General features: G+C 37.8%; 1 long non-coding RNA gene across 1 annotated transcript; it reads left to right on the top strand.

Moving 5' to 3' along the window:
• Window positions 1-1,446: 1,446 nt before the first annotated feature.
• LOC141730755 (uncharacterized) lies at window positions 1,447-8,395 on the top strand. Its single transcript, XR_012582400.1, has 3 exons — window positions 1,447-1,649; window positions 5,491-5,572; window positions 7,250-8,395. It is a non-coding gene; the product is annotated as an uncharacterized LOC141730755 (long non-coding RNA).
• The last annotated feature ends 5,677 nt before the right edge of the window (window positions 8,396-14,072 follow it).

Genomic DNA, 14,072 nt, shown 5'->3' with positions numbered 1-14,072 from the left:
ATAGCTGCTGAAAAACAGTGTTACACAGCCTGTCATGAGAAGAAAGCCCTAAGTTATAGCAATGCTATGCAGCATTTCTTCTTCATTAGTAATGGTGGTGTGACTACAAATTGTTGGGAATCTTTCTCACTACTGATAGCAAAATGAACTGTGTAACCAAAATAATTTTGATTAATAATTCAGAAGAGTTAAAGGGTGAAGAGATAGAAAGGATTTGTGCCAACCTACCAAAAAAAATTGTATCTCAATTAACAAAACATAATTTGATAATTGGAAGCAAATGCTTCTTTATCATATGATTTCTACTTTTCTTTACCCAATGCTGTCCCCTGCAGGGTGTAAGAAATCAGATCACAGAAGTACTCAGAGGCTAAAAAAGATATTTATTTTTTTTTAATCCAGGAGTAAGAGAGGAATAACTGAATTAACATCATGTTCTCTATCAGAATTCATTATCAAGCCAGCATGGTTTATGAAAAATCCTTTCAGAAGCTTGACTAGGTGCTGTGATGGGCATTCCTTGAAAATATTCTCTTATATCTCATGGCATATGTGCAAGACTTCTTTCCACAGGTGTTATGAATTCCTAGTGCTCATGTTGATATTCTGTCTGTGGGCAATAAGATGTTGAGCATTTCTTTTATATGTCTCATCAGCTGCACTTGGACAGGAAAATCAAACAGAACACATAAATTATAAAATACCTCTCAATGGACTTTTTTACGACTTTATGGAATAAGTAAAGGGTATCCAAGACTGCTCTGTATATGTAAAAAATACTAAGCTACTACTCTGCTTAAAAGACAGGTGACCCCCATAAAAGAATTACAACTCATCTCCAAAAGGACATTAAAAAAGGGAAGCATAAAGGTGGACAGCTGATTAGATTTAATTAATAAGATCATCTTTGTACCAGACAAAAACAAAACATGTAGCTTAAAAAAAACATCTGGGAGCATTTGTTATCACATAGAAATCATACTCACATGATTGTTGTCTCCTTACTCAGCTGGAAAGCTGCTTTATCTGACTAAGTGCAAATACTGAAATGTTCATTAGCTCTCTTGAAACACCTTGACTTGTCTTTATTGAGTTGCATTTCATCCATAGCCTTTGCACCTGGGGGCACACAATAAATTTTTCTTCACAAAGGGTTTCTCAAGAGTGGTATGACTGTTCCTTTTCTCCCCAGAGTCTGAATGCATTGCATCATCTTCTATCATATTTACAAGCCTGGGGCCCAGGATGAAGAATTGTTTAGGATCTCCAAACCAAAGCTTGCCACGTAGCAGATCAAATTGTTGTTGCTCTGCCACTGAGCTGACTCAGTACTTGCTTGTTTGATTTAAGGCACAGCTCCACTGTGAAAAGTTATTGTAAAAATGGCATTTTCTTCTGCAGCAGAGCTAGTTCCTACGTGTATGAAGAATTATATGTGCTGACTCAAGTGACAGAACATAAGTATTTACTGCTTCTGGTGTTGCCAGCTCTGCAGAGCAAAGACAGGGGAGAGAAAGCAGGTTAGGGTCCATTTAATGTGTATCCATTTATACTCCTTTCCAGGATTCCGTGTTTAGTCCTTGCAAATTCGGGGAGAACAACTGCATCCCAGAGCTGTTTACAGGAGTATAATTTGGCCTTTACTGCTGGTGAGTAGCCATGGAAAAGAAACATTTTGGTCTCTCAGATAGTGAAGAATGTGGAAACACCACAGACAAAAAACCATAATAAAATTGTAATTTGAAACAGAATAGATCAGTGCTTTATAGTCTTCCATACGTATTTTGCATATACTGACCCACAGAGTTTGTGGCTGCAGTATTATTTTGTGGCATTCTGGGTTTGTAAACTTTTCTCTTGGATTAACATCATCTCTTACTATTCAGATGTAGTGGGAAAATATTTCTCCTTTTTTCATTATTCACCACTTTTAGAATAAAGCAGAGTCTCTATTTCTTTGTATTACCCAGCTAGCTATCATACTTTTGGAGCTTATTTTTCCTCAGTGTTCTGAGGTCTGTTAGCACACAGAGCTGCTCTTCAGTGACTCGGGCCTGTCCTCACTGAGCCATGCTCAGGGTTGGTGAGGGCTTCCTCCTTTGGCTGTTTCACAGTCAGTGTGTGAAGCTCTGAGGGAGCTCATAAGGAATTACTGAGTTCATAAGGCTGAGTGTTGGTTTTAGCACGTTCACAGTGTCTGGCTTTATTGCTTTAGCTTGTCTAATCCAGGGAGAGAAGTTGTCTCTCTGTTCCAAAGTGACACTGAAGCTTGCGTGAAAATGACTTGGACTTGTGTTCCATCAAAAAAGGAAGTGGTTAGAGCAAGCAAAGGAGCAAGAAGATTTTCTTGAAAATTTCAGCTATTTAAAAGAGAATTTTAAGCCATTATCTTAAATGCCTAATGGCTACTGGATGGTCAAATTGCCAGCAATGTCTGCTGGTCTCTTTTGCAGTCTTTTGCTGTGAAATTGTCCCCTTTTCAGAGCAGGTTGTGGGGCTATATTTTAAATCCAGTAGAACAGAAATCAGTGGGAATATGGCAGCTTGCCTAATTAGTCCAATATCTTGCTCTATTTCTTTGAGGCAGTAAAAGTTTAAATAGAAGTTACAGTTACTGAATTCTTAAAGATTGTCTTAATGAATAGACAGTGGCTATCAACAAGCCATGCTGTATTTGAAATAAACACTGGCCCCTCTGCTGAAATGTCTTAGCACTGGAAAAAGGAGGAGCTGCTTCTCTTGACAGCTTTGGAATTTTCTGCCCAAGTAGCCCAAAAAGTTAAATTGTATTGGCCTCAGTTTATATCTGTTCTTCCCCTGGGAACTGGAAGTAGGTTCTTCTTTAAGAGAGTATGATCTTAACTAATGGTGAAGCTGATAAACACTTACAACCTTTGGTATATTCTATTCAATTCTAAGGTAAATAATTATAAATTAAGCAAAACCTCATTGTTATAGAGAGAAAAAGATTAATAAGAGACAACTACATGAAACTTATATATGAGTAAAGGGCAACTTACCTCCTAGGTCCCAGCACTTAGAAGCTGACTAAATCTATGCAGGATAAGATTTGCAAAAAATCCTTGGGAAGGGGTGGGGAGGGAAATGCCCTTCACTTGTCTTAGAATAGAAACTGAAAGTTTTAAGGCTTGTATCTAACATGAGTCCAAACTACAAAATATCAGTTATTCTTTGAACTTGTCTTTTAAATAACCCTTTAGGTATCATAGCCTGAGCAACAAATATTTTATTGATTTGTGTGTGTGGATGGATTGTTCTTAAATATATTCAGTTTATATTGCTTAGTAATTTTTTTCTGAAAATACAGCTATTCTTGTAAGCCCTTGAGTCTGGTTTAGCTCAATCAGTAGTTTATCAAAATCTTGTTATCCATTTCCATAAGAAGGACGAATACTGCCAGCAGGACTCACCATTTTGTTCTGCTGTGCAGCAATTGCAGTCACATCTGCAGGCTGTACTTGCTCCTGAAATGTAGGAACTCATAAGCCAAGATGGAGACTCGAGTGCAAATTCACTTCCTGGTGGTTAATAGCAGTTACTACCAAAGACCCTGAGGAGAATCCCTAATTCCACGAGAGTTTTACCTTCTCCTGGAAACCCTTTTGTTGTGAGCAGGCCTGGCTCAAGGGGATAATAGGAACTGGAAATACGAGTATATTTGAGAAATGCTCATATACACTACAGACACATAAGCTTGACAGTCTTTAGGAGCTGTCTGATAACTTTCTACAAAGCAGCTTGACCCCCTACTGTTATTTTTTATATTTGTATTTACTTTATCACACAGAAAACCAATCATGTTATTTTGTCATACCAGTTATTTTATAAAAGTAGACAGAGGCATGTACAGCTCAGAAGAGCTTAGTCTCCTGAAAAGACACAGCACTTTCTTCCCTTGAGGTCTGAAGTTATTGGGGCAACAGAAATGCTTAGATTTAGTTCTTTTAAATCTGGGTAATAGAATAGTAGAACATAATAATAATAAAATATTCTTGAAAATATCCAGTACCTAAATATGTCCTTGAAAAATATCATCATAATTTTATGCCACCTACATTAAAAGTTCAACATCATGTTACACAAGAGACTTGACTTGGGAGCATATATCCATTTAAATTGTTGCAAGCTTACCCAGTCAATGCAATATAAAATTATCTTCCATGTTGCTGTTGGGATCATTTTGCTGCTTTTATTTGGATGTCAAAGTGACAGGCCATTAACCTAGGGGTAAGCTAATTATTTAAGGAACTTTTCTTGTTTTGTACAATGAAGAAATATTCTTGAAAATACAACACAAACATAGATATCTGTGTCAGATGGTAATGGTCTGTTTCTTTTAAATATGAAAACATAATTTTAGCATTCAAACAGTCAATACAGTGATTATTTAAAATAAAACAAGAACAACCATCATTAAATGGTTGAGTTTCTGGACTCAGATTGATGTTTAACACATTGATCTTCTCCAATAGAAGCTTTCCATATTCCATCTGTTAGAATCTTTGACCTTTTCTTAACACCATTAAAAGATAAAATGTTAATCTACTGAAAAAAGATGCATGACCTTTTAAAAGTGAACTGTACCACTTTACAGTCTGCCATCATTAAAGAACTTTATGCTCAGGAGCCACGCATTATGTGTATCATAGCAATATAATTGTTTAGAATAATGTAATTGTTCAACCAAGAAGATATATATCGCACATAACATAAATTAGAACTAGAACTATGTGAACTTTGAAAACCCAATCAAAATAGCATGTCAGATCGAGTCTTACTTTCAGCTTTAATCAGCCTCAACCTCAAATTTATTTTTATTAATGTGCTACAATGCATGCCTAAGACACCATTTTAACAAAGAAGAAGATAGGTACTTCGGGAAAAATGAAACCACATCACTGGCAAAGGAATATGCTTATCTTCCTTTGTTTAAAATCACCTTTACTTCTTTTTTCAGTATAAAGAAATAATTGGAGCACAAGTATTTTATATTTCATAAGGAATTTCAATAGCAAGGAAAATATTGAAAATGGACTTGTTTTTAATAAATCTGAATTATCTTAAACATGACTTCTTAAAAGCAGTGGCCACAATTCACAATGGTGCTGAAACTGGTTTAAATCCAGTTCAGTATCAGATAGTAATTAGTTTTGAATATGGGCTAATTTGACTCCAAATTAAGAACTAAAAGAGAATGAAAAACATCCTAAATGCATGATACATGAATCTGGTAAGATATAAGTTTTAGATAAAGGCCATCAAATTGTTTTGAGGACATAGCTATATAGTAGTGTGGCTACTCAATAGCTACTTAACAGAGGCTAATAGAGAGCTTCAGCATTTGAATCTGATGTTCTGCTAGAACCTTTTATTATATAGGTAAAAAAGCCTTTCTGCAGATGAAGGCTCATATTCTTCTATTTTAACCTAAATTCTTTTCAAGTCCCTAACTTGTTCCATTTTCCACAGTAAAACCAGTGAGCTTAGACTGGATAATTTGGGGTTTGAATATCCTCTATGCATGTTTTTCCAGTGGAATTTACTCCTTAAGGTAAGTGGCAGCACGCGAAATAGAGATGAAAGTGTTCTAATATAACATAAATTTAGATCTCAATATTAATATTATTTGGCTGTATTAACTTATTATGTTTTGCAATGTCACTGCAGTGGGGTTTCTTAGGCAGCCCTGATGCAATGGGTGCATTTAAATTAGTAATTTAGGGCACAGAAGTGATTTTTTTCCTTTGTGATTTTGCCTTCCACCTATATCTGGAGGCAGGTGGTGTGTGCCCAAAGCTGTTTCCTACCTCATGAAACTGAAGCTGAAATCATTTGCTGAATTGCCATATTGAGTAGTAATGGGGACACAGAGTCCTGCAGGATTTAGCTCTCCACAACTATCTTGCATGCCTAGGAATGGAAACTAGCTTGAACTTCATTGTTAGAAATTTCATCATCTGCATAATAATGCAGAAAGTAAAGGAGAAATCACAGGCTTTGCTAAGAGATTTTGGCAATTGAAAGACCTTCACTTCCAGTGAAAAGTTCATATTCTGCTTTCTGATTGCATTGCTGCACTAGTCCTATCCATTAATGTATTGTTCCTGCTAAATAAGCTGCACCCCATTTTCTACAGGCCAAGTATTTCATCTTTGAAGTCAGTAGTCACTTTTTTTGTCAAGCTCTTCCATTGTTTAGACCTGCTTCCCAGTCCCAGCCCCAGTTTATCACACCGCAAATTTCCTCTCTTGCATATTCTTCCCTCTAGGTCATTGATAGTGAAAGCAGGCAATATGTTTCCTGGTGTTCAACCATGTGGCACTTCACTAGTCACAGAACACACTAGATAAGGAGATGACAGTCTGTGCTGCTCTGAATAGCATATGTGCATGCCATCTGAAAGCCAGGAGCCCGAGGACATGGATACAGCCAACAGAGGGAGTCAACGGCAGCAGAGCACTGGCCATTCATCCCCTGCTAGGGAGAGAAGAAAAATGGACAGCTTTGCATTTATGGTTGAAGGGAAGGTTTCAGTCTGTTTCTCGTTAGTCCCTAGGCATCATTTGGAGGCCATGTGCTCCTCTCTTTTCAAGCTGGATGTTGCCTACGTGACACAAACTTGGTCCCAGCTCAGCAGGAGGTGGTGCCCCATTAGAATGTCAGCTGTTTTGATAAAAGTTTGGCCCTTTTAACAATTTTTAGGTGTACAGGGAAGATCTGATCTATAGCATTTGCCTTTTTGTCTATTAAATATACCTATCAGCTAATATAAAGAAGCTCTAACTGCTATCTAGTTAGAATTACAAAATAAAGCCTAATTTGTGGGGAACACCTGCTTGCTCCATCTTTTACAGTATAGTAGTAATGTTTAACATCTCTTCTGCCTACTCATAACTTGTTATCCAACATAGCTAAAATTATGTAGATCTCATCAACCAAAGTGGCATTCCCTTCAGACTAAAAAAGTCCTAGATCTCAGCATTGGTGAATATAATCAAGAGAAAGAGTCTTTTCTCTTTGACAGACACAAGCTGTCACAGTAATAGTGAAATGAGACACAGAAGAAAAAAAAATTTCAGAATATTCTTAGACACATTCAGGCAACATGTAAATAGAATAATAAATCTGGCAAGAAAGATCTGTTTATTTTTCGCACAAAAGGGCTAAGAAGTTGTTTGGGGTTTTTTTTCCATTTTAAAGCATGAATTTCTTTTTCTTCCACCTGAAGTCTGCGCAGTATTCCACAGAGCAGCTGTCCACAGCAAGAAACTCATCACTCACTCTCTGATCAGCACATACAGTAAGTGACATGAAACTCTGCTTAATTCTCTTGTGTCTTCATGAAATAATTTCTTCACCAACTAAAGAAATCTGCTGTTTACCATAATCTCAATTTAACACCTTCTCTCACTGTTCAAAAGTAACTGTCTGCATTTGAATGGGGTTTGCAAAGCAGAAACAACTGCCAGGGAAAACTAAACAAGTCTTGTCTCTTCCTTGAAAGTTGAAAAAGGCTTTAGGTTTTTTTTATCACAGTGACAGGTTACATGGTAAATAAAGTTTGAGATCTTTGCTTTGGCCATTTAATACAAGAATTGGTTAGAAGTGAACAAAGCTGAAGGGGGCAGAGCTTGAACTAAGCCCAAGTGACACACTGAGCGGGTTGCTGGAGACAAGTGGCACATGCCCGCGGTGACCCTGGGGTGCGCTGGGACAGGCTGCAGGCTGCTCCTCCCTTACAGACGAAGCCCCTTCAAACTAATGAGCTTTCAGCTAACGAGCATGATAGAAAATAGGCCTTGGGAAGCATTCCACTCCTTGGAAGCTAACTTGTTTGGTTTGTGTAAGGTGGAAAGCACTGGGAGGATCTCAGAGCCCTCAAAGCTGGGAAGGGTCCCAGGGTAATTGCCTGGCATTACCATGCACAGCAGAGGATTGGTTAGAAAAGATTTCCTCATTCACATCGGGATCAGATACAATATCTTTAAATCAGCAATCAAAACAAAGGCCCTGGTAGTATTGCGAGATTAGCTAGATTTCTACAGATTTGTTCTGAATTTAATGAAATTGCATCCAAAGGAGACATGAGATATGAAATGTTCTGCAGGAGTTCAAAGCCTGTGACTGCAGCTGCACTCCCCAGCAGCCAGTACAAACCCTACAAGCACTTACCTGGGAACCTGTTCTTGAGGAAAACCTCTCCTGCAACTCTCTTCCCCTGACTCATAGGGTTTGAGGAAATTCGCATTTCAAAATTTAGAAATACAGTGCACAATGGTTTCATGTCATAGCTGGATTGAGCTAAGAAAAAGCATTGTGTTGGAGGGTAGGAACCTCTTTTTGTCTTTTGTGTTTATATCACTGTGTTGATTTACTGCAGGTAAAAACAAATGGTAATGTAAAATCCTTGTGTAATTTTTCTGAAACAGGATGAGTTTTCACATGATGTGAGTAGCATTGTACTGCTAACTACAAAATGCTCAGAGGAAACTAAACTAAGTTGAAGGAATTAATATTCCATCAAAGAGTCGGTACTTGCCTCAATAAGATATTTTTAGCATTTTTGGATTTTGATATATGTGTCTTTTTTTCCCAAGAGAACAGGAAAACTGCTTCTCTTCTCACCGCTTCTTTCATGTTAGGTTGTTTATGGCAGACCATTGCATTAGGTCATGTAGCATTTGATTAGCTGGAAAATGAACAATATTTTGAATCATCCATATGTTTCATCTGCTACCTCTTTGGTCAGGTGAATGTAATTTTCCTACCAGCACCTAGGTATGGACCAGGGTTAAAAGCTTTCATATAAGCCAGGTACGTACCTAATCAGAATACTCTTGCCTGGGCAGAGCTTTCGATGCTAGAAATAATGTTTTTAAAGCATATTGACATATGCATTAAATGAAAAGCACACATAGAATTGAAGTGCTCTATTTCCCTAGAAAAGGAAGAGAATAAGTCTTAATTTTCCTTTAGGGCAAAGCTTTAATAGAATTGCTGCTAGTTCATAGTCTTCCAGTTATTGTTTAAACCCCATAAGATACTTAAAGCTTTGAGTGTTTATACCAAGAAAAGAAAAATATGAATTCATTCTCAAGCTCAGATTTGGAGCTAATAAAGTTATTCTGATTTCTATTACATTTCTTGCCCACCAGCATTACCCTCTTGCTATTATTTAGCTGAACAGTTTCAGTGTCTTGGGTGCCTTGTACCTTATGGAAGTTGGGAAGGAAAATCAAAGGTCACAAGGAACATGGAAAAAAAGGTAACTAAATATTTGCAACCAAAAAAACAGAAAAAAAGAAAGGGAACAGAGGATACAAATAAGCTATCAAAGTAGTTCTCTGCCAATGTTTTTAGTGTTGTCATTTAGGTATGTCCATGTGGTTGAGTGATTTTCCTCAGTAATCTGCTTGTTTTGTTGGTTTTACAGTTTTTGGTGAGATGATTTCTGAATTTTTTTGAGATTCTCCCTGTACCCTCCAAGATGGACACAATTTATCACGTTGCCATTATCCATCCCCAGTGATTCAAGGACTTCTGTGTTTTCTTAGCAAGACAGACAACTTCTCATATTATATGTACTTGGAAATCTCATGTACTTATATGTACTTAAATCTCATTTCCCCTCTCTCATGGCTACCAGGCACTGTGTTTCAAAGTGAGATCTTCAGCACTTGAAATTTCAGTTCTACAGTGCCCAGTACATATAAATCGCAATATCCCATGGCCTGAGTGGAATCCCACTCTGTCAGGATTATTTTTACTATATCATGCAATGTGCAAGGGCATGCCAAGCTGGGCAGAACAGAGGAAAGCATGTAACCATTTTAGCAGCTTGTGTCTCCTCCCTGACTGAATTGGTAATTATTTTGAATTTTGTGATAAAATTGTGTGGCACTTATAATTTGCAAAGTGGCCAAATATATGTGTATAGAATGGGTGAATAAATAGAAAATTGATTGCGCCTTTAACTCTGCAAATCCTAGGAAGCTATCAAGTTTGGTAGATATGTATTTTTATCTGCAGTAGTCATCTGCTGCAAAACATCTGGATTTTACAGGGTCGGACTTTTAGACAACCTGAGTGTACAACAGATACTACAGACTCTTTTTAGCTACCTAGTTTGAAAACAGAAGTGTAGGGGCCTTCTGAAACAGTTTGCAAATCTGTCCTTAAAACAAAATGGGGTTTTTTTGGTAGCTAAAATGAGTATCAGTGCTTTTTTCCATTTGTTCTTGCGTTTAAGAATTCAGTGAAAAGTACAATTTCCTGCAGTGCCTTTGCTTGTTATATGACTAGGCTTTTGATAAATTGTGGCAATGTTTGGGCTCCAGATTTGATTTCTAAGTTTTGAGTATGAGATTATTTACATCCACAGCTTGTGAGAAGAGCCAGACTGACAGCAAAGAGTTGATGTCCTTTGTGGAGCAGGTAGAGCATTGCCTTTTTACCTTGTCAGTGCACTTCAGTCTCAACACACTCCCAGCGTGGAGAGTCCCTGTTTGTTTCCCACATCCTCCTGTCCTTAAAAGCTGGGCTGGGCTGGGCAGGGCAGTCTGGGTTCCCATTAGTTCTAGATGGTGATTGAGTGGGCAAAACCTGCAAAATAAGCAAAGTAACTCATTGATGTAGAAAAATAAAATTTTGTCTGGGGCACTTGCAAGGTCCAATGAATCTCCTGCTAACAAACCTGCCTCATTTTCAGCTTCATTGAAAAATGCAGTGAAATCAGGCTTTAATCAGGGAAATGAGACATTATGGTGCACATTTCCAGGTCTGAAATGAAAATCTATTTTTTAAAGAAGAAAATTAAATGCTATTTCAATTTTCTTGTGCTGACCCTTTAGGACTGTACTGAGCTCCTGCCACCTACCAGCACGCTCGCCAGGCAGTCTGTACAAATATTATCATTACTTAAATAGAGTCTGAATCATTACCTTGTGTTTTCACTTTGTAGTGAAGTGATTTAAATATAGTTTTCTTATGTTGGGATCCTTTGACAAATGCATAAATAGTTAGCGCATTGTTAGCAACAGTGAAAAGGAAATGGATGCCTGGCAGGAGGAAGGGCAAATAATTTTCTCATGCTTGCTGTGCTCTTTCTGTAGTGTAAATCAACTCTTCTCCTCCGAAAGTAAAAACTTATTCCAAGATGTCAACAAAAGTAAAGTAATTAGGAAAGGAAATGTAATTCCTCTCTGCTGCTCCTCCCTCACACACATTAGTAAATGAAAGCTATTTAAAGACACAACCTGGCATAGACTAATTGGAGATGAGTCATTTGGGACCTGATCCTGGAAATGCTTACTCTAACGAGTGGCCCTTTGATTGTTTGCCTGGGTCAGTGGAGTGCCTGAGCACGCTGCAGGATCAGGGAGCAGAAGGGTCAGTCCTGCAGGGTCCTGAGCTCCCCTCAGCCAAGGGCTCCCGAGCTGGCCAGCTCCAGAGGGGAGATGCCTGTGCTTGGAGTTAACTGTTCCCTTGGATCACAGCCAGTGTCTCTCAGGACTAAGCCCTGGATATTTAACTTAAAATAGAACAGGGATATTACCAAGCTACTTTGATTAATTAATCTCATTTGGAATAAAAGAAACAACTAGAAAGCTGAAACACGCTACAAAACTTTCCCATATCCACTTCTGCTTCTGGTTCATGTCCGTCATAAAATTAACTACTGTAATATGCTTTTTCCACAATTTAGTTCTCAAATACTTGGCTGCAAAGGAAGCTGTAAAGCTCAAAGGCGTATTTTTTCTTAGTGTTAGCAATTAATATGCCACTAGTCTTTGCATAAATAAGTTGTCTATTTTAAAGCAACTCAAATGGGCTATTTCATTTTATATGACTGTTAATTAAGATGTTGATTAGCCCTGCTATTGAAGCATTGAAACCCTTTCTAAAAGAAATGGCCACTGTTTCAATTTTGTTTTAATTAGTTGGACTTTGAGGTTATTTACTACAGTGTCAGCTATCAAAGTAAAGCCATTTAATTTGATGTTCAGTCCGAGGCAGGTAGCTCAGAGAATTCCACGTTTGCCTGTAACCACTGCCATTAACAGCAGTATGATTTAAGGTCATTTAAGAGTCATCAGCCTCACAGATGGTAAAATGAGAAGTATCTAAAAGGGAAAATAACAATTGTTGTCTTGTCAAATAAAATCCGAACATTGTATTTTTCGTGAACACCCACTGGCTTCCAGCAATTTTATCCAGAATGTGTTTCCCTTTGGGCGGAGAGTGTTAGGTCTTCCCTTTTATGTATCCTTCCATTGAGACATGCTAACCCCCTCTGGGAGGTGAAACCCACCCAGATATTTGTGATTTTAAAACTTCATTTGCGTCACTTGCAACAGAGATGGATCATTATTCTGGGATAAAATCACATCCTGCACAGTGAAAATAACAGGCAACATTTGACCTGAAAAGGGAAAGAGGAAAAAAAAACCCCAACAACTTTAAAGTGTTAAAAGAAACAGACAGTGTTAAAGCTACTTCAGGAAACAAATTCTCCCTGTAATGCAGTGTAATTACGATCTTTTCTAAGCTAAGTATAGTACCCTAGAGATTACTATAAGTAACTTATAATAGAATTTTTATTAGTGGTAGTAATTTTTTATGATAATTAGTGTAATCTGCAGCCAATAAAATCAGAAGATATATAGTTATCTCTTTTACACCAGAAAACTAATCTTCAGACAGCTGAAACATTAGAAAAAATATATTATTTTATGATTGTTATACACCTTTATGTTCTTATTATTTGGTATTTTTTTAATAGCTCTTTCTATTTAATGGTGAAAAATGTGAGGCATACTCAAGAGCAAGTATAAAGCAGCCAGCTTGGGGTAAGCATCTCGCATTTCATTTCCTTGGCAATCCTTATTCCATCTGATGTGAAACCTCATCCTTTATGGAAGTTGGTGAGTTTTAAGTATTTCTTCTAGATAATGGGTGACCCTTGCACAATCCCTGTCCTCACAGTGAGATTTTGCCTTTTCCTATTGACTGGAGAGAGAGGCCTGGCTGTGCCCATGGTCTGTGTGTCTTTGGGACCCTCTTGTGCTGCTCCACAAAAAGAATGTTTTGACTGAATGGATTAGCTACTACTGCTAAATCAGTGGATTTGTTGGAAATACAAAGAAAGAGAACAGTTCCAAATAAACCTAGGGAAGGGCTAACTGCAATTCTCTGTTAGTGTTCTGAATCACACCTTCAGTTTTTCATTTGCTTCTCTGTCAGAACCCTCCAGGCTGTGTGGATGGGATGGAGCTCTCACACAGGCTGCCAAAGCTGGCATCATACATGCCTAGAATTTCTCAGGCTTGGATTCACTCAAGGCTGTTTGAATGGACATGAAGGCTATGAAAAGAGACTGATGTCTTCCAGGAATGGCATAAATTCTCCTGGACCTTTTGGAAATTATTCCTGCAGAAGGAGGTCAGAGGACTGTTGCATTCTCTTAGGCTTTTTAGACTTGGTTTGTCCTAAATTGAGAAAGAGAAGGGGAAAAGGAAAGGGGAGAAAGTTATGGTCTCACTCCTTAGACATGCTGCGATTAGTATTCCCAGCAACTGTACAGATGTTCATAATCTGTGTTCATTATCTTCTATGCCTTGATGAGCTGTGACTCAATGTTGACAGCTGACACATTATCTCCAGCCTGTGACTTAGTGTCTGTTGAGATGCATGAGAGCAAGCTCAACAGAGGTTTGTCCACATTCTGCAAATATGCAATATCAATGCTTGCAGTTACCTGTGATCCATATTTTGAGAGTTCTCCAGTGATCATAACTAATGCTGTGTGTATTAAGCTGGTTTATGTTTAAGTGTGTAGTTCACAGACAGTTCATGAACACAAATATGTTCATCTAAGGACAAAGACATCAGTTAGGTCCCTAATAAAGGTGTTCTAATGACGTTTCCTAGATGTGTTGTTAGTACATTTTGTGTGGAAATATAATAATTGGCTGTTAAATGAGTTGTTTCCTTTGTGTCCAGGAAACCCTGACTTTGTGATGAAAATGGCCAGAATTCTTGTCTGGCTTCTG

Source organism: Zonotrichia albicollis, chromosome 13 (genome assembly GCF_047830755.1).
Source record: "Zonotrichia albicollis isolate bZonAlb1 chromosome 13, bZonAlb1.hap1, whole genome shotgun sequence".
NCBI lineage: Eukaryota > Metazoa > Chordata > Aves > Passeriformes > Passerellidae > Zonotrichia > Zonotrichia albicollis.
The sequence above is the reverse complement of the archived record's forward strand: the minus strand, read 5'-3'. Positions and strand labels throughout refer to the sequence as shown.